Source organism: Pinus tabuliformis, chromosome 8 (genome assembly GCF_031772625.1).
Source record: "Pinus tabuliformis cultivar Carrire ecotype Pingquan chromosome 8, CPIR1, whole genome shotgun sequence".
In the NCBI taxonomy this organism is placed as follows: Eukaryota; Viridiplantae; Streptophyta; class Pinopsida; order Pinales; family Pinaceae; genus Pinus; species Pinus tabuliformis.
In genome coordinates, this window is record NC_142294.1 from 1,632,012,221 (window position 1) to 1,632,037,514 (window position 25,294).

The window sequence follows — 25,294 nt, forward strand, 5'->3', positions numbered from 1 at the left end:
TCTTGAAAATAAAGATTCTATTCACACAAGTTTCATATCGAATACTTGCATTAGTGAACATATGACAAACTTGTAGACAACTTTGAACGACAATCTTGCACATTCACAAAAAGTCCTTGAACATGTGGACTTGTAAACTAGCCAATACATACATCAATGAAAAACACATACTTGTTGAACATAGTGACAATGATTGTTCACTTTACAAAAGTACCTAAATAGGTAAACAACAACAAGTAATTACAAAATTTACAAAGCAACTTTACAATAAGTCTACCCAAACTTTTCCTCTCCTAGGCCTATGGGTTCTCTTTTTGCATCATCTTTGTCTTGAAGGTTGCTTAGGATTGCTATGAGTCCTCTTTCCACCTCTTGCTTCCCTTGCATTATGTTGCACAATCTCTTTTCCTTTCTTTGAACGAAGCTCTGGATGTAACTTCCAACATCGTTTAGTGCCATGCCCATGCATCTTGTAATGGGTACAAAATAACTTTCTCTTGTTTGTTGACATAGAAGTTCTCTCACGCGAAGGAGAGTCATTATGCTTGATGCCTAGAATTTGATCCATTATTTTAACCATTATCATATGTTGCTCACTTATAGCCACACAATGGTCAAATGCATCACAAAAAGTACAAGGATACTTATTCCATAAGTATTCAAAATTACAATGCATTGGAAAATACCCATGAGAACTATATATGTCTCTAAGGCTGCATCTTTGACGGAGTGGAGTGTACGTTGCCATGCAAGGTCCCTTCAAGCATTCATGTCACTTTGGAGATGAATGAACATTGTCACAGGGTGGTGACATCTCATTCTTAGATGGTTGATATACCTCAAGCCATTTGGAGCATTCTCCAAACTCCCTTCGACTATATCCCAATCCCTGATACTTTGATCTCTTCTCAACCATGATTGGATTGGTAATACCTTGGCCAATTAATATGAGGCCTCCACCTTCATAACCCATCTTGGAAAGCAGCTTCATACCTATGCCTTTTGTATGTTTCTCAAACGCTGCAAAAGAGGTGTTATGCACATAAGTAGAAGGAATTGTACTTGAAATGTTAATTACCTCCTTAAAATTTCCATTCATCTTTTCAGCTTCTGATGATGATGACGATTATATTGCAGATGACTCTAGCCACCCACTCCTATCAACTGGAATTTGGTGTGCTTCTTGAAGATGTTTGCAAAATTCACATGCATCATCTTCCTCATATGGTCCATAACCATTGTTTGAACCATGACCACACAATGGTTTCATTATGGAGGCTTCTCTTGCTGGCATAGGAGTATAAATTTCAACAACTTGTTCTGCTAACACATGCTGCAACTTAAGTCACATGTGCCTCTCCTCCCCTTCAACCATCTCTAGCATCCTTCTCAACTTTATGTTCTCCACCTCTAGCTCTTGGAGACTCTTTTTGTTTCCCATTCTTGCAACTTGGTCAACTGGTGCTCTGATATGAACCTAATCAGAAAATGGATTAGGTTTCTTCTTCCTCTCTCCACAATCAAACAAAATAAAAATAGGACTGTGTTGACGCTTTGCAAGGTAAAATGGGTCTTGAAACAAACAAATTTTTCGAATGTCTCTTCAAGTCATGAATTGGTCTACAAATGTAACTTAACATAAACAACATAACATCACATAACTCATGCATGCATAATGAAGAGAGAACAAAATATTTGTTGACGAGTTCACCCCTCCTAGGCTACATCTCCGGGTCTGCCAACATAACTAGACCACTCATATATTCAGTATAAAAATGAAGTACATAAATGTTTTCTGATGGAAACATGTGGCTATTACCCCTACAAGATAATGTTCTCCTGTAAATAACTCTCACAAACAACAACAACACAAAGCATCTCCTACAAATATGTCATACTCCAACTAAAATGAGCTAAAATGAGCATGTGAGCACTTCAATTCCACAATGAAGCACACAAACAAAACTTCCCTCAACAAAACATAATGAGAAAAGTGAAACTGAGTTGAACTCTGCAAGTAACAACTTATGCAGTAGACTTTTGAATGTGAGAAAACCCCTACTAGGCCTTCTCCATGCTCAAACACCTTTCAGAACTGCTTCCAAACCTTGATTGATCCATTCACCCTCAGTCTCAAACCTGCAAAAAAAAACTACTCATATCTGCTCAAATAAGAAATTAGAGCTCACCAATGGATTCAGAACATCCAAAACCCCTAAGTAGACTCTTTATGAGCTCAATTTGGTCAAAAACTCCAAAATATGTGGCTCTCTGAGCTCTCATATGAGTTTTACTGTTAACAATACTACAAATTGGACCAACATTCTAACTCTCCTACAAATCCACCCTGTTTTTTTGCTAACTGAGCGACGAATTCACCCTCCGTCGGTGCAATTTGTTGGAGCTTTAATTTCACTAATAACCCTTAAGTCAAAAAAATAGGGTCACATTGGCACATAAGGTCGTGCGCTGGGCCTTAACACCCACCCCCACTAGCCTAGCCCTTAAAACATGGACATGTGGTCATGTGGGTGCCACGAGTCCAAGGGATGGGCTAACCTCCTGCCCTTGCTGCCAGACCCCTTAAATTTTTATGTGTGGTTGTGTTCAATGGCATATGACCCTAGGGTTGGCCCCTATCCACCAGCGCTTACCTCTGAGCTCTCCTTCCACGTTTGGTTATATGTGAGGGGTGATGAACATAGGCTTGGGCTAAGACCCGAGCCCCTTGGTCGTTGCTCCCATGGCCTCATGGGGTGTGGTGACCCAAGGCCAGGGGCTTAGCCCCGACCCCTCCCTCCATTGGGCACCATCGTAAACTTTATATAGTGGTTGGCCACTACACATAATAAGACCATTCGAGTAGCCTAGTGGTAAGGCATTGGATCTGTTGGAATGAGGTTGCAGGTTTGAATCCCTGGAGGCCCATTCGACCCTACCATAATTTTACCACTTTGTTGGTGTGCCATGTGACAGCCCATGACTAGGCCATGTGGCACCACTCCATTGGTCACATAAAAACCCAATCAACCATTCAGATTTAGAAAATTCAAACCAATCCTATGAAGCCACTTGGAAGCTTGCCATTAACCCAAAAATCACAGTCAAATTTCCTAGTCAACCTGCCTAGTCAACAGTCCTGCACTTCAACCTGCAAAAAATATACCTATATGGTAAAACGATCAAAACGTGACAACTGGAGCATACAATTTAAGATTGAGGTGAAACAAATGTTTTTGGATTCAAAATGACGAGCATTTTGACTTGAAGCCAATTTTAAGACTTTTTGGGCACTTTCTTTTTTGAGCTAAAATTTAATCACATGATCAACTTGTGTGTGGAGAAGGACTTCTACAACAGATGATGGGAATTCCTCCTAGTCTGTGTTCAATGTGGGAGATGGAAATCTCGTAGTGATAGGTGGAAACCCTCCATGCCCTATGTTGGTCTTCACTAGAGCAGCACAGGAATACCATAGTGGGTTGAAGTCCCTGAGTATTCAACAGTGCTAAGTCTCAATGTGTTTTGCCCTTGATGGACTAAGGCACAACGAGTGAGAAAATTAGATAACCAAGATTCAGTGGTCAGATGGACTTAGAGCATTGATAGAGGCAAGAGCTATAGATCGGGAGCCGAACGACCAAGAAAGTAGATGGTACAACCAATAGGAGCTAAGAGAGCACCCTACATAAGCCAAATGGTCAGTGTATCCTCTATGGGTAGATTGGTTGTCGATGGACTAACACCAAGCCCTAGTTTTTTGTCTTGTATTAGTAGATGTATGAGGGCCATTATCCCTGGTACGAGAGCCTTAGACTATTGTTTTATATGTTGATTAATATAACAAATTTGGGTTGAAATTGTAAAAAATTGTCTATATTTTGTGCACTAGTAGATTTATTGTTGTTTATATTCCACTATGAAAAGTAGTATCATTGTGATTCTTGGTTTGGTAGTGTCATATATTTAATATTCTATCCCAAACACCAGGATCGTGGAAAAACAACATGGTATCAAAGCATATCTAAACTACTTTGAAGGATAGTGAATCAGAGTGTGCACAACGAAGCAACTCAGAGGGAGTTGTGGGTGTTTAGATTATGGAGCAAAGGGTTTAGCTGAAGACATGTGTTGACCTAGGTTGTCATTGATGTCAATATGGAAATATTCTAGATACTAGATGATGATATGGAGCCAAGGGGAAGCAGAACAGATCCATGAAGAGACAGGAGCAAAGCCATCAGGGTAGCTAAGCCATAAGCTAGAGGAGTTAACAAAGGAGGCATATCAGAGCAAGAGAGGCATATTGGAAAAGGCAGAAGCCATCAAGGTATGAAGGTAGAAGAGGAGGTCTTTGAAAGACACTGCCAAGCTACAGGAGCCATATCGGAGGAGCATTGCATGTAATACATGCCCAAGAAGAACCAAGAGGAGCTACAGGAGGAGGCACACACACACACACACATATATATATGCCATATATATGCCAAAGAAGAATAGAGCAAACGGAGCAAACAAAGCTAAAACAGAGTTGTCGGGAGCTATATAGTGTATATGCATGCATTTACACTATCGGAGGCACAGACTTATATATATATATATATATATATATATATATATATATATATATATATATATATATATATATATATAGATATATATATATATATGCATTTACATTATCGGCGGCATAAACATATATATACATCGGCCATATACAATATTGGCGGCAAAAACCATACATATATGCAATACACTATCTGAGCGGAAAGGCAGAGTTTATATATGTGTGCACGGAATACACTATCGGAGCGGGTAGATACATAAATATCAGCGATAGTGGAAATTGGTGGTTCGGCTATGTGCCATCACCCCAAACCCCCGACAGCAACATATATATGCGGACCCACTGCAACATTGTGCTATGGTTTAATGACATATCGCATTTGCCATATTGTAAGAGCTTAAAGCCTTGCTGTTTCGAAAGTGCCGATTGCAATATTTGTCGTGGATTAGATGGTCAATTGTAACATAGTTAATATATATATCACGTCCATCAGCCATCAGCATCAGCCATTGGCGACTGCCGATTGCGATTACAAGGTGGACCTGATACAATATAGATGCATGTATAATATTATTTGAAGTCCTCCCTTAACGCTTCGCTCGTGGTTTTTCTCATATCTCCTGTGTATTTGAATATTTGCCTTGCGCGCAGTGTGAAGGCAAAAATGCATATGATAACGGTTCCAATAGTTCAGGAGGTTGAACTAAAGCCGATGGCGATTGCGATAGGACATGGCATGTTCGTTACACTATAAAGTCCTAAGTATGTCCATGATGATTAAAAAAAAGAGGAGCGTTGTTACAGTTTAACTTTGAATATGTGATTCCCCATGTGTTATTCGGTCCTCGCCATTGAATCAACGTGTCTCAAGAGTGTTGGTGAGCACGAAGAGACAGAGGGAGCCACAACTTCCAAGGAGGGAAGCCGAAGGATCAAGCGATGCAGAGGAAAGTATAGAGACCGAGGAGGAAGCCAAAGAGCCAGCGAAAGGAGGAAAAACGATGTTGATACAGTTGGAGGAAACAGAGGAAGTGAGAGGGTACAACAAAACAGAAAGAGGGCCGAAGGACCAACTGGACAGGAGACAGTCGAAGGGGAGAAGTAGCCAGCAGAGAAACAGTCATGCTGAAGCATTCACTGTGACAATGAGAACAGATGTTTGAACATAAAATTGTTCTTTATGCAGAGCTTAGTGCAACTAACAGTAGACTGACTAAAGTTGTGTGAAGACATTATCAGATAGCATGAAGGCTATTAGAGACTCTGTGTGGACAGTATGAAGAGTTGTAAAGACTCTTTCATAAGAAGACTGGTTGTCATTGATGTTGTAGCATGGAGACTACAATGAAGCTATAAACAGACAGAACTCAGTAAAGAAGAGTTTTGAGAGCAGAACATTACTATCAAACATGCCTTGACAAGAAGGATTGGAGTCCTTGGGGTTGATGTCTCAGAAGTAAGAAGGATTGGAGTCCTTGGGGTTGATGTCTCAGAAGTAAGAAGGATTGGAGTCCTTGGGATTGGTGCCTCAGAAGTAGGAAGGTTTGGTGTCTTTGGGACTAGTGTCTCAGGAACTGGAAGGATAGAAGTCCTTGGGAGTTGGTGCTCCTAAGTCCAAGATTATTGCCTTGGCGAAACAAAGTTGGAGCTCAGGAGGTTGGAGCCTCACAAAAGTCCAAGTTGGTGCTTGGCAACTGATTGAAACCATCTATATATTGTATCTATTTTGCTGCAAAGATTATATTAATAAAGGCATTTATTCTTGTTGTTCATCTTGTGTTCTGAATATAAATGGTTTAACTGGTAAACACTAGTCGGAAAAAGAAATATTGATTCACCCCCCCTCTCAGTATTTCCAACAACATGGAGATGTGGTCTTGATTGACTTGGCAGCGAGATTGGATGGGAGTTCTGGTGGATTTATGGAGAGCCTGGCAAAAAATAGTTTGTTGTAGGGCAGATTGATGATCATGGACTTCAGTTGATTTGTCATGGATCGTTGGGACAACTCAAGGATAATTTTTGGCATGGATAAGTGATCTAGATCTTGGGGGGAGACCCCCAAGATCTGAAAAATTGAAATTCCAGAAGAAAAGAGGAGAACACACAATAACAAAATGACAAAGAAACTTTTTTTTATTAAAATAGATAATAGATGTAAAGGCTACATTGTGGTGGACAATCTGTCCTTTTGGAAAATGCGACTTGTTACTTATAAACTTTTTTGGTCACAATACCACACGTAAATTCCATGGGTGGGTAAATACCACGGATGAATGAATACCATGGGTGGGTAAATACCATGGGTGAATGAATACCATGGGTGGATTTCATTTACAATACCATGGGTGAATGAATACCATGGGTGGATGTCACTTACAATATCATGGGTAAATTCCATGGGTGGATAAATACCATGGGTGGATGCCACTTACAATACCATGGGTAAATTCCATGGATGAATGAATACTATGGGTGGATGAATACCATGGGTGTATGCCATTTTCCATTCAGATCATTCCTCCCTCCTTAAGAAGCCATGGTCCTCATTGTGTGTAGTTCCCTCATGAGAATCCTTTGTTGAATATGAAGAGCCACTGAAGAAGGGTTTTGTGTGGTTAACCCATAACCATGATGAATGAAGATCCGAGGATAGAGATACCCTCTAATGCTTGTGACCAACTGTGATATTGACAGTGTGCAGCCTAGCAAATGGACTTCGATAAAGTGTGGGTTTGTGGATGACCCATAACCATGACAAATGGGGATCCGAGGATAAAGATACCCTGTAATGCTTGTGACCAACTGTGATACTAATAGTGTGCACTCTAACAAATGGACTTCGATGAAGTGTGGGTTTGTGGATGACCCATAAACATGAAAAATGAAGATCCGAGGATAGAGATACCCTGTAATGCTTGTGACCAATTGTGATACTAACAGTGTGCGGCCTAGAAAATGGACTTCGATGACAAGGATTTTGTGTGGTTGACCCATAACCATGATGTTGACTGTTGAAGAAGTAGTAGGTGCCTACATAACCTAGGGTGGGAGGGCACGTCTCAAAAGAACCCAAGCCGAATGATGTTATGCTGAAACTAATGAATGTGAAGAAGGTTCCTACTAAAGTGGAGTGGCAGAGAACATCTCCAAAGGGAACCCACTCTAAATGTTGGACACTTTGGAAACTCAGGTTCATGCTGCAACTGTCTCACCATCACAAAAGTTCTGAAAAAAGTTAGATGATTTTAAATCAGCGATATCTCCCTCATCCGAACTCCAATTCGACCAATTTTTTTTTTGAAATTGGGTGATTTTCAGGAGGATCTCATATATACAATAATTTTTCTAAAATTCTGCACAAAAACTATAAAAAATAATAGGAGAGCCGCCGTCCACGAATTGCCATTAGAAAAATTTCTGCAACATATTTGATTTTAAATCAGCGATATCTCCCTCATCCGGACTCTGATTCGACTAATTTTTCTGTTTGAATTTGGGTAGTTTTTCACAAAGAATTTAGATATGTTATTTATTTTTGTAAATTTTGCACCAAAAGTTCCAGATCTGATCTGCAAACTCGCCGCCCAAGGAAATTCTTACAAAAAAAAATGAAAAAAGAAAAAGTCTTCCCGCTTTGCCTAAGAAAGTGATCTATGGAGGTCATAGCAGGTGCCTGAAGTTTGTTGAATATTGCTGTAAAAATTTGAAACTGACATATGCATCAAACCCTCATTCCCATGGAATCGTAACCTAAATCTGATTCCACTGATTCAGATCTTGGGGGGAGGCATCCAATATCTAAAACATTGAAATGCCAAAAGAAAAGAGGAGAACACACAATAACAAAACCACAAAGAAACTTCTTTTTATTAAAACATATAATAGTTGTAAATGCTACATTGTGGTGGAAAATCTGTCCTTTTACAAAATGTGACTTGTTACTTATAACCTTTTTCGGCCACAATACCACAGGTAAATTCCATGGGTGAGTAAATACCATGGGTGGATGTCACTTACAATACCATGGGTGAATGAATACCATGGGTAGATGTCACTTACAATATCATGGGTAAATCCCATGGGTGGATAAATAACATGAGTGGATGAATACCATGGGTGGATGCCACTTACCATACCATGGGTAAATTTCATGGGTGAATGAATACTATGGGTGGATGAATACCATGGGTGGATGTCATTTTCCATTCAGATCAGTAATATTAGTACATATGAGATGGATTCATGTGATGGACTGGATATTGGCAGTCTAGAGTATTCATCGGATTGTGATGTTTCATATTGGAGATTGGAGGGATTTACACATATGGTATTTGATCCAAGAGGATGACTGCTTTCAGGACTAAGCCAATGGAGATCGTGTATGCTTAGAGGGAGTCTAGCCTTAGAGGGAGCAACCCTATGGAGGTTTTGGGATCTTCAAGTTCAGATGTGATGAGGCAAATACACTATCAATATTGTCGGGTTCATTCTACAAGGTATGCTGCAGTGGACACCAGATGGGCTATTGTCGCTAGATGATGATGGTTACTTCCTAGTCTTGGAAGTACCTCCCTCGCTAAGAGGGAGTGTTGATTTTTGTATCTTGGGAGGTACTCCAAGCCTTGAGGATCGAGTGTTTGGAGGAAGGAGCTCCACTAGTGGCCTTGTAGGCTTGAAACCCAAGCTTGGGGTTCTGCGTCCATCGTTGTTTGGGCCAAAACCGTGACGAGATTGTGGCATGTGAGGGATGAGGATGTTAGTAGATGTCAAGACAAATCCAATGAATCAAGAATCATCCAATTCCTAGTTTTCATTGTGGAGATATTAATTTTTGAAGTGTTTGTGGGAAAATGTGGCTCAAGAAGAAAGGTCAACCTATCTTAAGGAAGGCCCTAGATGCGTTAGACGTTGCCCTAAAGGAAAGGTATAAATAAGAGTTAAAAGAAGGTTTATTATTAATCCAATCATAGCTTCCTTTCTACAAATAGAAGTTTGAAAGACAGGTTGAAGTTTACCTCAGGAAGTTGTGTGCCCTAGGAGACCAAAGAAAGGCAAGAAGAGGGAGTTATTGAGAAGGTTTGGGTCTGATCTTGTGCAGGTAAAGGCAAAAAGGATGGAGAGATAGGGATGAGTTTCTATGGGAATGCTATGGGCATAAAAACATGATATTTCTCCTTTGATTGTAGACCGAGATGCTCTGTGGTATTATAGAAAGGATATACCATATTTGGGGTGGTCGTGTAGTCCCATAAGGCTGCTAGAATAAGCCACATTCTCGTGTAAGGAAAGAACATCAGTTGGAGGTCTAAGGAAGTGAGACTAATATGATTTATGCAAGAATACATGTGCCCTAATATCTCATATGTTGCATACTCTACGAGCAGGGTTAGAAGGATAGAAGAGGACAACTTCCAAGCAAAGAAGAAGAAAGATTGGGTCCGAGTCTTGTGAAATATATCTGGGCATTTGTTATGGTGAGAAGAAGTGTGTTTTATCTCCGTTACAATAAGCCACAAGTTGAGGAAGAGTACAAACTAAGAAAGTTTTGTTCTAGTTGTTGGAAGGGGTCATAAGGCCTAAAATAGGGTGCATACTAGTCTTCGGTGCACTAAGTTGAGGAAACGTTGAAGGAGAGGTAACCAGTAGTTGAGATATGGTGTTTAAGAAGGAGGTTAGGGTTGACGTAAGCCATAACTAGAAGCAACAACCTACAACAGTATCACGCCAACCTTAGAGTTATGTATTGATGATGAGTTTGATGCTAGGTATGTAGTGTCTATGTTGGACACTTGTTGGATGACTGTGGCAACTAGAAGAAAGGGTTTCTTAGTGGGAAGATGCTACAGTAGAAAACACAAATCCCTAAGCAAGAGGACAACAACAAAAGGAGTTGCAGATGGCCTTCTTGGATGATGGCTTGATGGCTTTCCTAGGAGAGGATAGATTGTAGGAGTTTGTTGGCAGCTAAGAGGAGGGGTTCCTAGAGTATTGAATGCCATAACTAGGTGCAGATTCTATAATGAGGATTGGTCACTCATGGTCTGTTGGAGGGCAGCGTGAGAGTGGGCCAAGTGTGCAAGTGGATTTGGCATTTATGGTCTACTGGAGGATATCGTGATAGTGCCTGAGTTGGAGCATGGTGTGCACCATATTCATGAACTTAGATGGTTTCTAGAGTGGCAGAAGTTGAGCTAGAGGTTTGATCATCCAGAGGAGCAATTGAGCAACCTTAGACTTGTGTGTGGAGAAGGACTTCTACAACATATGATGGATATTCCTCCTAGCCCGTGTTCACTATGGGAGATGGACATCTTGCAGTGATAGGTGGAAGCCCTATGTGTTCTATGTTGGTCTTCATTGGATCATCACATGAAGACCATAGTGGGCTAAAGTCCCTGGGTAGATGAGGAGCAGCAGTGGACAGATTGATAGTTGTTCAAAAGTGGAGCTATGAACAACTCAATAGGAGTCTTGATGTGTTGTTCCCTTGACGGACTAAGGCACAACTAATGAGAAAATTTGATAGCCGAGATTCAGTGGCCAAATGGAATTGGAGCATTGATAGAGGCAAGAGCTGCAGATCGGGAGCAGAAGGACTGGGAAGGTATAGGGTACAACTGAGAGGAGTTGAGAGACCACACTACATTAGCCAAATGGTCAATGTATATTTTATGGGAAGATTGGTTGTCGATGGACTTACACCAAGCCCTAATTTTTTGTCTTGTATCAGTGGATGTATAAGGCCCAGTATCCCTGGTACAAGAGCCCTAGAATGTTGTATTATATGTTGATTAATATAACGAAGTCGGGTTGAAAATTGTAAAAATTTGTCCATTTTTTTGTGCACTAGTAGATTTACTGTTGTTTATATTCTACTGTGAAAAGTAGTATCGTTGTGATTCTTGGTTTGATAGCGTCAGAGATTTAATATTCTATTCTAGACACCAGGATCATGGTAAAAAAACAACAACATCATTCTCAAATTGAAGAGTCCTCATATGAAGAGTCGAATTTATAAGAGAAACTATAAGCATCATTATTATAACCAACACTATCACTAAGGTCTAACTTGACAATATCAACTTCATTCAAGAGCATTATGCTTGGAGGCTTTACGTGTGATACCGCGCTACCTCTACAAGGCACATAACCCATCTGAATGTTCACAAGGTATGTCCTTTTAGGACTATCTTGGATCTACAATCCCAAGTCCTCAAAGAAAATTGGTCCTCTTCAACCGCTCTTCTCTTGGATACTTGTCCTATCCTCAAATTTTGTCGATACCTTTCCTTTCTTGGATTCTATATCCTCAAGGAAACCACAAATGATTATCCAATGCTCTGCCATTCTCTTTTCATCACATGAAGAAGAGAATGCACATGTGATGTCCAACATCACTCCCTCTCAACTAGAGAGGATATCCTTATTCCATCTTGCCCAGGGAATAGATCCCTACTACTATTTAAGAGACTCCTTTGCTTTCTCTAAAAACCAGAGAATATTCCAAACTTCCTTTCTATTTGGGAAGATAACACCACAATAGCTTGTATTTATAAGAGTATGAGCTACCAGTTCTTCATAGTTGTTTGGCTCCCTTTTTCCCTCACATCTCATCATATCGAGCCTGATTCCTTTTGAGGTATCATGGATCCATCTTCACTCTTTAATATTGTAACAAGTTCTAGGTCATTTTTCTTGCTTATCGCATTCATATTTGACATTATAAATGAAGGCATTCCGTTGATCCTTTCCAAATTTCAAGTTGATCATAACTTTCTCATGAAATTGATCTCTTTTGACCTTCATGTTGTCTTCCCGCATTGCGACCTTTCAATCCCAAGATGGGAACATCTTGACTTCACAATTATTACGTACCAGATATTGAGCTTCCACCCATACAGTTGAACTTGCCTCAACTGTCATCATGTATTCCTACAACATTATTCCAGGTAGAAAAATAATAGGTTAACTAGATAACCAACAATAATTAAAATCAGACTTACCTCATTCATATGAACTTCTTGTCCAATCAACATCCTCATGGTCCATCTCCATATGAATGGCCCTTCATGCTTCAGAGTGCCCAAGGACTGAACTTGATTACCAAGTTAGAACTTTTTCTTCCAAAGATTATACTGGATGTTACTCATTATTCTATAAAATCTAGAGAAAGTCTTAATTCTTTATTCATCCTTGAGTAAGCAAAATTCTTCTCTTTAAAACATTACATAATCATGCAAAGCATGTTACAAGATTCTATCCACATGAATCCTATCCAAGGGCTACTTTCAATGTGTATTCCTATGCCTCTTATTCTATCATATATCAATGTGTCTCATAATGGACCTGCAACTTGACCCGTTGCATTCCTTTATCCCTTTAAGAGTATTGTTTCCATACATTATGGAATGTATACTTCCTTGTCATAATGCTTCTTCCAAGCACCTTTCAAAATGACAGTAATTATAGGATCATGATGATCCACCTAAGTAAGATGACTGCCTCTAACATAATGTTAGATAATGCCTCAATGAAAAATATGAAAAAATAATATATTTATCTACTTTTAAAAACAAGATTATTTCTACAAAGCAACTTAACCAAGTAGACTCTACATAAGCTACTATCACATGCTTCTCTCTATGATGTTATGCGAATCAAGAAGCCTTTTAAAGCAAACAAAAATGCATGATATCCTAAAGGAAAGATTAATCCTCATAAAGAACCTGACAAACAATGCGCCTTGTTCAATAGTAAAGATCTTTCACATCTTCTTTCTTCAAATTATTCTCAGGTGCTCCTGTTTCTTCAACTATTTGAGCCTCACTTCTTTCCTTTCTCTTGTTGTTATTGTTATATTCCTATACCAATAGGTGTCATATTTCATGATTGACTTGATGAGCTCTGTAATATGTTCATTCCTTTCCTTGCTGTAAAGGTTTCCATATTATGAAAAAAAATCAAAAAATATAAAAAATGTAAAGAGGGTATGCCCTAAAAGAAAAATCAAAGGGTAAAAAGAATAAAATGGTCAAAAAAACGAAAGAAATGAACCCCAAACAAAGAAAGACCAGGAAAGTGTGCAAGTCCAAAATGCCACTACTTTTTCATTTTCTGTAAATAAAACATTGTGTACAGCTTGTTGAACTTTATGCCACAATTGATGAATGGCCAAACAACTTAATCTTGGATAGTTCATGTTTGAATTTCCTGTTTTAGAGATAGAGAATAAAAATCTAGCCAAACTGTTCAATCTTGGCAGATAAGTAGATAGGTAGAGAAACGAAGGAGCTCAACAGTTTAATATGAGCCCTTGGATGTAATAAGTGCAGACTTAGGTAGGCTTACTATGCAAAGAAAAGAAAAGTTGGTAAGGGTTTGCCAGTCTAAATGCACCCAAAGAAAGAAGGAAAAAATTCTAGGCAAAGTAGGCAGGGTAGGTAGATTGGTGTTGCAGAATGAGACTTGTGATGGATTATGTTTCAAAAATGTGTTAACTTTCACTTATATCGCAAGTACATGACAGACATTCTACTTGATGAAGCTCAAGCGAGGCAAGGTTTCATGACTAACTCCCCTTAATACTTTCCCTAAAAATCATTCACTAACTTCCCCTAAAAATATTAAGAATATGTTCTTAATATCACTAAAAAGCCACTCCATCTCATTTCATCAATTACCTAAGTAAAACCCCATTTTACTTAGGAGAATAGCCATATTTCTCATATAAAACCACTTTTCCCTTTTAGCCTAAGTTTTTAACCATATAACTTAGCGCTTTCCTCTTCAAAATTCATATTAACTTTAATTTATATTATTTAAATCCCGCTTTATAACCCTTCCCCGTATTATGTAAATATAATAAAATCCCCAAATATTAATATTTCCCGCCTCGGTCAAATACGACCATAGTTACATTTCAACAGAGATTGATGAATTTGTTTGAAGTTCATTGAGAACCCTCCCCGCACGCATCATGGAATTAATTAACCTTTGGTTAATTAATAACCAACCAGCCCCGAACCAATTAAACTGCGCCCAATATGATTTATTAACGTTAATTGTATTGGGCCCGTAGAGTTAACTTCCCGCCATCTCCATGCACCGTCCGCCGTTAGATTTGTACCCGTCCATCCAACGGTTGTTAACCATTTTGCGACCACCATAGCCATCGAGCGTTAATGCGCGATCGGCCGGTGGTTTTGCCACCGTACCAAAGACACGCGTTGCCCATCCGAGGAGATCGCTCGCCCTCCGCCCGAAACTGCCCAGCCCCAAAAGCGGTGTGGGAAAAACCGCTTACCTCCGCCCCCGCTGACGTCACTACCACGTCACCTGCCTCGTACTTCAACTGACGTCATCCGTCTTTCAAGTCAAAAATTTCCCGCCAAAACCACATTTTCTCAAATAAAGGGAAAAAAGTCATTTTTTGATATGTTTCTCCGCGAACAGCGCTCCGGGCATGATATCTACCGAGTTCGCAGTTCATTCTCGACTGCCTCCAGACTAGAAAAGGCTCCATTGACGAGCTCGCGGCCATTCAAAAACTACAGCATGCGGTTTTCCTCTATAAAAATAGGTACCTGTGAATTTTCTCAATACATGGCTATGAGCGCATCAATACCAGGACTTCTCAGAAATCTTTGCAGGAAGTTAGCATACCAACCACAGAAAGAGCTAAGTGTTATGAATCAAAAGATGCAGAACAACCTTCAGTGCCCCAAAAACAATTGTTTTTCCGTAGTTACACCATTACCCTTGGAAAAGGAAATTTTGGGCGGAATTCCAGGCAGCGGTGTGGAGGGGTTAGTTCAGCATTAAAGAGCATCAAAACAAGTCAAAGAGTATCAGTTCAAGCATTAAAGTGTACCAGATCAGCAATAAAGAGTGTCAGAGCAAAACTAAAAGCAGAAGATCAGAATTAAAGAGTACATTTAAGATAGGCAGTCAGCGTAGAGCTACTACAGAAAACAGCTGCAAGCCGAACCCTAAAGGCCTGCCTCCAGCACAAACATCAGTTGTTTCTATTTCACTTGTAAATTATTTTAGGTTAAACCTAGATATTATCTCACAACTGTTATGAGATATTTGTTGTACATATTTTGTTATATAAATACCCCCTCCATTAGAGTATTGGGGTGGTGTGTGGTGTGTGTGGATTTCCTAGATTATGTTGTAATACTGAAATTTTGGAATAAAGAGTTATTGGAAACATTTGTTGTCTGGCCTACTGGATAAAGAATTGAAGCAGAGGACTTGTCACAGAATTCTTGAATCAACCTTCGGATCAATAAGTCCCCTATATCTTGTGTTTTACAGTTTTCTTAGTTTATTATATCATCTGTGTTTCATAATCTGAATGGTAAAGAAAAGGTTAATTTCAGAATTTTCTTGACTGCACTTTGTTTTTAGTCTTTATTATTCTATGTGTTTTCTTTAGAATTAGAATAAACAGAGAACTCTTAATTGATCTTGTTTCCTGATTCCTTCATGTTGATTATTTGGTAAAGAATTCTTAACTGCTCTTTGTCAATAATCATCCACTTTCCCTCTTTCAATATGTTGAAGGATTCCTAATTTCCCTTCATCCATTTGAGCCCATTCCATTTGTTCTCAGCTCTTTATTTTGTTCCCTGTTTGACTACCTTGCTCTGTGAATCCATCCTCTGTTAAGAAACCAAATCCAGAAAACCATCTTCTTTGACTCCATCATGCCCAATGGACTGAACTACTCAGTTTTACCTCTCTATTCTATTGAATCTCACCACCCAAACTCAAACAAAACCCTTGAACTTCATAACTAGCCTAATACCTTTAAAAACAAAGCTAAATCATAAAGAGAGAGCCCTCTCTGGATACAAATTGGCTAGATTTTGTATCTAAAAGATTGGTCTGTGGTTACCTCGGCATCCTTCCCTTTCTTTCAACTTTGGGGAAAACCTGAGTGATAACAGTTGTGATGGCCTTGACAATCCATATTAAAGTGTCCATATTCATTTCACTTAAAGCATTTAACCTTGGACATATATTTCTTCTTGGACTTCTCGAACTTTCCCTTCTTCAACTGCTTGACTTGAGCTAGAAAGTCTTGAGACTGCTCATCTGATCCAATGCCATCTTTTACCTTGATCCTAGATTCTTCCAAAATGAATTGAGCCCACAACTCATCAAAATGAGTTGAATATTTCTTAGAGTAGATGCTTGTTACAAAGCTACTCCATTCTGGTGGCAATGCATTTAATGCACAATTGGTCATTTTTTAATCATAAATTGTCTCTCCAAGTCCCTACAAGTGATATCTTAATAAAATGATCTTCATTAGAAAGGATGTCATGTCCCAATCCTTTGATTTATTCATATTGTATAGTTTATTTTGCAAAGACATCTCTTTTCCTAACGCACTCACAGAGTACAAGTTCACTAACTTATCATACATAACCTTGGAAGTTTTCAACTTTTTAACAAATGGAATAAGAGGATCTTTAATGGATCCAACTATGATCCTTTGTGCCCTTACTTCCCTTTTCTTGTACTTTGCTAGTACTTGAGTCTTGTCTTTTCTCGATTCAATAATTTCACTAGTTACATGTTCCATTAACTCATGTTCTATAAGTGCTAGGTCAATCCTTTTCTTCCATGCTAGGAAATTTGATGCTCCAACGAGCTTATTGCTTTCTTTGTAGAAAGAACCCATATGACCTGTAGATTTAGACATAGAGTAATAATATGATACTTACTTGATAACCACAATTCTCCTTTTCCTTGATGTTGTCTCCAACCTTTATTGATGCCTTCAACATCTTTGAAGAGACTTCAATAATGTCCTTGAAATATTTTTCCTTGGATTCTTCCAACAACAACTTTCAAGAGTGATGAATGATACTGTAGAAATTCCTTGTAGATTCAAACTGCAGATTGTAATATGTTAAAACAATTGACTTGAATCTACCCTACTCGACTCATCAGTGGAAACAATAAATGATCAATGAAATCATGATGCATAAAAGTGAAAGAATTCAATCATACATAACGCAAAAAAATTATGGGGAAAGCCATAACTAAAAATCTCGACTATCTGTATATTGCATTAATCAGTAAATATGAGAATATTACAATGCTTTTCTCAAGCCTGAGCAACTTCACATCTCTACGAACCACTATCATCCCGTTGGATGGAAGGTACACCCGATAGTTGTGAGGTGTATTAATGTACCCCAAAAATATACCCAACTCGGCTGTTGGCTCTAGCTTTTTCCGTGCATACTTGGTGACATGACAATAGACCGATGAACCAAAGATCCTAAAGTGTGCCACATCCGTTTTTTTACCTGAAAGAGATTCTTCTGGTGTACTCATCCCGAAAATTGGACGAGGGCTTCTGTTATGAAAATAAACAACTATGTTGCATACTTCAACCCACAAGTGCAACGGTAGGCCCTGATCATGTAACATCTCCCATTACGCTCCCACAATAGAATCATTTTTTCTTTCTCAAAGCCATTGATACCATATAAATTGATCTTGTTCTAAGAAAATGGATGCAACATTTACCTTTTTTAATGTTATCACTTGGTGTTTATCAAAGTATTGCTCCATCTAGAATATCCATGTTACAGGATCATTACCATTAAACTTTCTCATATTGATATTTGAAATGAAGTAGTTCCTTGGTGCTAACTTGAAGCCTTGATGATTATGGTTCCATGATTCAATATATTTTCTCTCTAATTGGGATAAAATATTCCCCATGTATGATTGAGTTTCAACACAATCATTCTCTTTATTTTCATGATTTCCTTGGATCTCCATATTCCCTTTAGGAAGCCTTTCCAAGAAGATATTTTGAATCCATGGAATTTATATTTTCTTCCATATTTTGTTTAATATCTTTTGCTAATCATTTAACTTGTTACGACTCCAATCCTACTTTCAACTATACTTGTGCCAACTAGCTCTCCAACTTGGATACTTGGTACTAGACATCTTCTATTTCTTCATGAGTCATCAATGAGTTTTCTGGAGGTTTAAATGGTGAAATAACTTTTGAAGCACCATTAGGAGCCACGTGCAAAAACAATAATTCTCTTTTTTTCCCTCTTTATAAAAAATCTTGAATCACCAAAAATAGACGTTTCAATAAAAAGTTATGCGCCTTTTTGGATCCAAAATTTAGCTTTTATCACTCTGATATGTCTTCTCCACAATTCCATAGGTCTGACCAAAATTTGATGTGCAAAATGAAAGTTATGGTAACTTTCCCAAAACTTGTTGATTTTTGGCCTCTTCCCATGAGAAAACTTGTATAACATGTAGTGTATCCAAATTTTTAAACATTATTTTGCAATTTTTACCTAAGGTACATAACTATGTTTCCTCAGAGCCCGAAAAATTCACGATCTAGAACTTCTGTAGGAGGAAGCTACAACAAAACTCCCAAGATCACTCATCTGAAATTGATTTTAGTACTATTCATGAAGCCTAACTTCCACAAGGTTAATCTCTGAACCTATAGTGAATTTGAATCTATTTTTTTTTACGAAATGTATCCTAAGAGCTCTTCTTAGTATCTCAAAAAATTTGCACTCTAAAGTGTCTCAGAAGAAAAGTTATAGTGAATATTCCAAGATCACTTATTTGAAATTGATTTCAGTTCCATTTACAAATTCTAACTTCCATAGGGTGTATGTCTAAAAGTATAGTGAATTAGAATTAGAAATTTTGAGTAGATGTAACTTTGAGGTCTTTCCTCAATCATCTCAATTTCACGATATAAAACATCACCAAAAAAAGGTTATAGTTAAATTGCTATGAAGACTCATTTGAAATAACAAAACCTTAGGTTTGTATGCTATGATACCAAATGTTATGAATAACACACCTTAAAGTGATAAGAATATGATAATTACCCTTCACTTCAAGGAGTATATTTCCTTTTACAATGAATACAATGTATAAGACAAGATGAGATGATCCTAAGACTAGGTCTCCTTGGTAAATATATAGGAGACAAAGGGTACAATTACAATGACAATATAACAATATAAATGTAATAACTAAGTATCTATGGCCTAATAAGGGGTTTTACAGTTAATTTGGGGGATTAACATACTAGGTAGAAAAATACTAATAGATTGGAAAGAGACTATAAGACTTACTTAATTGTAATGAGAATTCCTATTTGTATCTAAACTCAGTCACTTATGCTAACTTGTGACTGGAGGCTAATGATTTTCTTTCAAAGGTGCATATCAAGGATAATCAATGGTCACTTTATCGACCAATTCCTCTATAATATTCAAAAATTGGCTTGTTCCTTGTCATTCCTCATCCATACCTCTTAATTGCTTCCTTTGAACCCATATATTCCTGTGACTTAGATGTTTACAATGAAATACTTAGGTGCTTATAATGGTGGCATCACCCACATTTGAAGGGTATAACTTCATAATATAAGGTTATATGAAATAAATCTACATGTCTTATTATGTCCATGGTCTCCACTAATCCTATACTAATATTTAAACCCACAAGAATTTGAGGCATTCCAAAACACCTTAAGTCACAAAGAGACAAATTGGCTTCATAGTATATGTCGAGGGTGTTCCATGTTTCCTCAAACACTTCTTCTCACCAAAAGATCAGAGGGAACTTGGAAATTAACCCAAATAGGGAGGATAGCCACCTGAGTAGATTGAACATCAAAGTCCATATGCCATTTTTTAAGAGAAAGATTTTATGAACCCTAGTTCCATCAATTGTGAAGATTTTTTCAACCTCTCCCATAGTCTTGAAAATCCAAACCTTCCTTATTTTTACCAATGTCATTGTTCATGCGGTGAAATTGAAAATAGGCTTGAAGTTAGATTTGGTCCAACCCTTCAACAATTCACTTCTCATCCTTTTACCTAGAATCTTCCCTACAAGCACTAATCCCTCAATTCCATTATGTCATTAAGCCTGATATTATCTATGAAATTTAGGGTGACAAGATCCTATGATTATTTAATACATTTATGATATTTGTGTTTCCCCACACCATCTAATTTTGTGATCTTAAACCCTCTATATTAGGGATTAAGGATCCACTCAAATGTTTTAGCTCCAAGAATTCTCCAATAAGCCCTAACTTAGTTAAAACTTTACTTCTTCTGATTGTGCTATAATAAGGAATTTTGAATTCTTTACATGAATCAACTAGAGGAAAAGTGACATCAAAACCATCATGTGGTCAAGTTAAACCCATAACCTCACCTATCTCCGGATTAAATTATGAGGATCTCTGAAATATATTCCAACATGCTTCACATGTAGTGTACCTAGCTTGGATTGAAGAACCTTGAAAGATATGTTGACGAATCCTATCACTCCTTCTGTTGATGGTGCCATGACCCTAGTACCATGGTCGGTTAGAGCATGTTCTTATTTATTTATGATGGCCATTGTTTCTTCCTCCAATGGGTGTGTCCCCAAGTGATAGGTTATCCTAAAAAATTTTGTGCCTCTAAGTGTGCTAGACGATGAACTAGTCCATATATATTGACCTTCCAATGAATCATCTTTATTTTCCAATATTGCATCCTCCATGATTGACATAGATTCCATGTGTGTAAAATTTTGACTCCCTTGACATTGACACTATTCACCCTACATAAACCCTAGAACTCATGCATTGTGATTTACTGTTGTAGGCAAGACAACTCATTACGAATTACCTAGAAACAGGCAAAGCTTGGATCTTATGTGTGATGTCATGGAAGATGATTAAGCTCCCCAAAATTGGTTTCCCTCCAACATCACACATTCATTTATACAAACAAAGCCTTTTTTCTTCAAATTCCCATCCAGAAAACTTTCTCCCCACATTCAATAGAAAATAATCACAATTTGACCACCCTACTCAATATAGAGTGTTCAATTTTATCTCCATTTCGAGAGTTGATCTTTTGCATACATTTTTTACTATGTATTTGCATCAAAACACGGGGCTACCACTAGACAAGTTGTATTACACTTCCATAACACCATGGCAATGTAATCATAACATATTTAAAGAGTTATCTATAACATTCCCTCAAAATTTTTAGAAAATTCAAACAATCCCAACTTCAACTCCAATACTAAGCCTATGCAAACTTCATATCAACCTTAGAGGATGAATATATCTTTAAAATGATCACATTTATAATGAATTATAGGTGATTGTATTCGCCTTAGTTAAGAATCATTCAAGTGGTATAATATGTGGTCATTTTTTATGGAGTAAGAGGGTTGGAAGATCTAGACCAAAGAACCCTCTCCACAGAAACATAGGGTAAGATCCATTAAAGGAGGTCATAAAAAATGGTTTCATTCCTTTAATTATGGAATACATTTTACATTTATATCAACATCACAAATTAATATTCATATGCAATAGTTGGTGACATTTCAAATGTATGTAGATTTTGCATCGTTGTACTATCTAAATTATTTGAGTGTTGTAGATTTTGCGTCCTTGTACTATCTAATTTTTTTGAGAGTTGTTAATTAACATATTAGATTCATAATTTAATGCATAACATAAAAAGATGAGTCAATTGTCAAATGTTGTCAATTGATTAATACCATGCACATGATGAGAGATTAACCAATGATAAGGGCTTGAAGAAATATCCATGTCCATTTAAAGATTGATGTGGCTGAAGCATGAAAAAAAAAAACTTCATCAATGTATGATAAGATATGGGCATAGTGGTATAATCTCATAGGTTGAAAACAATTATACAAAAATGATATAATTGCATAGAATGAGAGATGAAGAGGAAATAATATTAGACAAGGAACATAAATTTGATAAAATGTTGAATTGTCTCAAGGCTGATTGGAACAAGTTGATGGAGAATGCTTTAAAACCCAAGTATGGTACTTGCAAGTTAAGGCATTTGATAATAATCCTTTAAATTTTTATTGTGTAAGAAGTGTTGGACAAACTACAATGTATATGGGTTATTAGCAATGTTATGTTGGCCATTACCACACGCATCTAAATTGTCAACAAAATAAATTCATGATCGGGGATATTTTACCTATGGGTGTCAATATATCAAGTTTGGAAAAAGGGCCAAGATTAACAATTATAAGGTTGGGCCTAATATTAAAAAGAACGAGTTTACATATATTATATCCTTCAAAATTTGATAGTTTTAGGGAAGGGGTTGTTGAAGTCCTTTGTTTATTGGAGAGGGAATTTTCACATATAATATTTAATATGTATATGAATCTTTTATTACATATAGAGTATGAAATAGAACATGGTGACCCAATAAGAGTGAGATGGATTTATATCCTATAGAACAATATATTAAGGTTTTGAAAAAAATATTATGTCGAGGATATTCAATGCAAGAGGCCATGGGATATTGCACATAATATATGAAGGATTTTACAAAATTCAATCGGCATGTATGGGATGATGATGAAGCTAAGAGAGTTGCAAGAGAAGTAAGAAATAAATGGGTGCCATTTCGTGTGATTGCTTGAAGAAAGAAAGATGATACATGTTTCTATAAGTGGTGTAGGAGAGAATATTCTTTATATGATAATTCATTTATCCAATTGCATTTACATATTTATATTTTTATTCTTAATATCTTGTTTTTTCTTATTCTATGTAACAAATACGAAGAAAAGAATCAAACAAGGATGCACTATCCTCATAATTGTAGACATCATGATTTGATTGGAGGTAATTCTTTTCCAAAATTTGATGAGTGGATTGTTGATGCAATTAATGATGTAGAAGAAGGTCAAAATATAACAATGAAGGAAAATGAGCTTTCACAATTAACTAGGTTGTCGGGCCATCGAGATACACACACATCTCCCATCTGATTTGGGTCCAATCCAGTTAAAAAATTGTTAACTAACGAAACCCAACTTCCATCAACTCATGTTCATGTTAATCAAGCCACTAGGAGAATTGAACGTTGTTACTTGTACCTTGCGACCAATCCAGTGCCCTCCACCCTTGAGCCCCCTTATGGATAGCTCTCAGTCACAGTCTCCCACCAGTTCATGTGGCCAAGGCTTGGAGCTAAAAGCTCAAATCCTCAAATTTCAAATTCAATCCCTGATTTTTCCAAGGAAAAGTAGGACTATAGAGAGAATTTCCTAGTTTGTCCCAAGGAGTAAAAGAGGCTTTGATAGGGCACTGAACTACCCAAAAGTATTTTGAAGCTACAAAGGTATTCACCAACCATGAAGACATAAAAACCCTTCATGCCACTGCAATACACTAGGCCCTTCTTCCAAGGAGTCAAAGAGGTCATTGTTTACGATTTTCTCTCATATGAGGCCTTTAAGCCTTCTTATCCTAAAAAGGGGTACCTTTCAGCTGAATAACAATCAATTAGGGATAAATCATGGCTATTCAATCCCATAAGTGGCCTAATAAAGGCAAAACACAATCACTAAAAGGCCACAAAATCCTGCTTCAAGTCCTTCAACAAACTTTCTACCAGTTCAATAGTTCTCATGTGAACTCTTCAACACACCTAACATCGGATGTTTTATGGAGACTCTATCTTCTGGGTCCTTAATCCACAATCGAGGTTGTACTAATGCATTTTCATCCACATCATTAGTAGGACCCTCTAATCATAAACACAATTCATAGATTCTCTAGTCTATTCAAAGTAGACCAAACTCTCTTCATTGAGACTCATTAAGAGTCCTTTCACAACCAACCATCCATCATGGCTATCCAAGCCACTAAGGGGGATATCCCCACTTGTCTTCTCAACCACAACAACTTACTTGAAAAAATTCCCCATAAAACCATAAATATTAATATTAACCAGGATTAAAGATCTATTAGTCCCATGGTTCATTATGAAAACACATCAAAAGAGCACATTATGATTAATAGGCAGGCATGTGAATGTTACACAACCATCGTAAACAAATTTACCATCTCATTTCATAAACCCGTGTCACATATTTATGATAGGTAACATATTTTAATGATTACTTCTACGTACAACATTTTGTAATAAATGATTTAACAATGAGAAGCCAAGCACAATTACCAGGCATGTGAATGTTACACAACCATCGTAAACAAATTTACCATCTCATTTCATAAACCCATGTCACATATTTATGATAGGTAACATATTTTAATGATTACTTCTGCGTACAACATTTTGTAATAAATGATTTTACAATGAGAAGCCAAGCACAATTACCCATTGTTTCATCTTATCATTAAAAATACATTCAAAAATCCAGCGTATCAATAATCATGAAAGACTAAACAACAATTTCATTATTAACACTTATCTACTTTACTCAAGCTTGCTGCAAATGGAAGTAAGGGGGAGTCACTCTCCACCCAACCATAGGCTCAACTAAATTGCAATCTTTCTTGTAGCTAGCCACCTCAAGCTAGACCTAATGTCTTGAGAGGAAGTCTCACCCAAGGTTCAACAAGATTTAAATCAAGGTAGAGAACATTAAATCTACTCTACTTCGAACACAAGGATTCAAAATGCCACCTTTTAACCACTATACCAAGGCATGTTATCTTTCATCGTGTGGCCACTATGGGCCTACAAAGCTCAAAGGGAGCCCTTCACTAAGCCAATAGTCTCTTAGTACTTACCTTTCTTAGTATTTTTTGTTCATAATTTCAACAATCTTTCTTAGAAATTGGCCACAGCAGGCATGCATAACACAAAGGGAGCC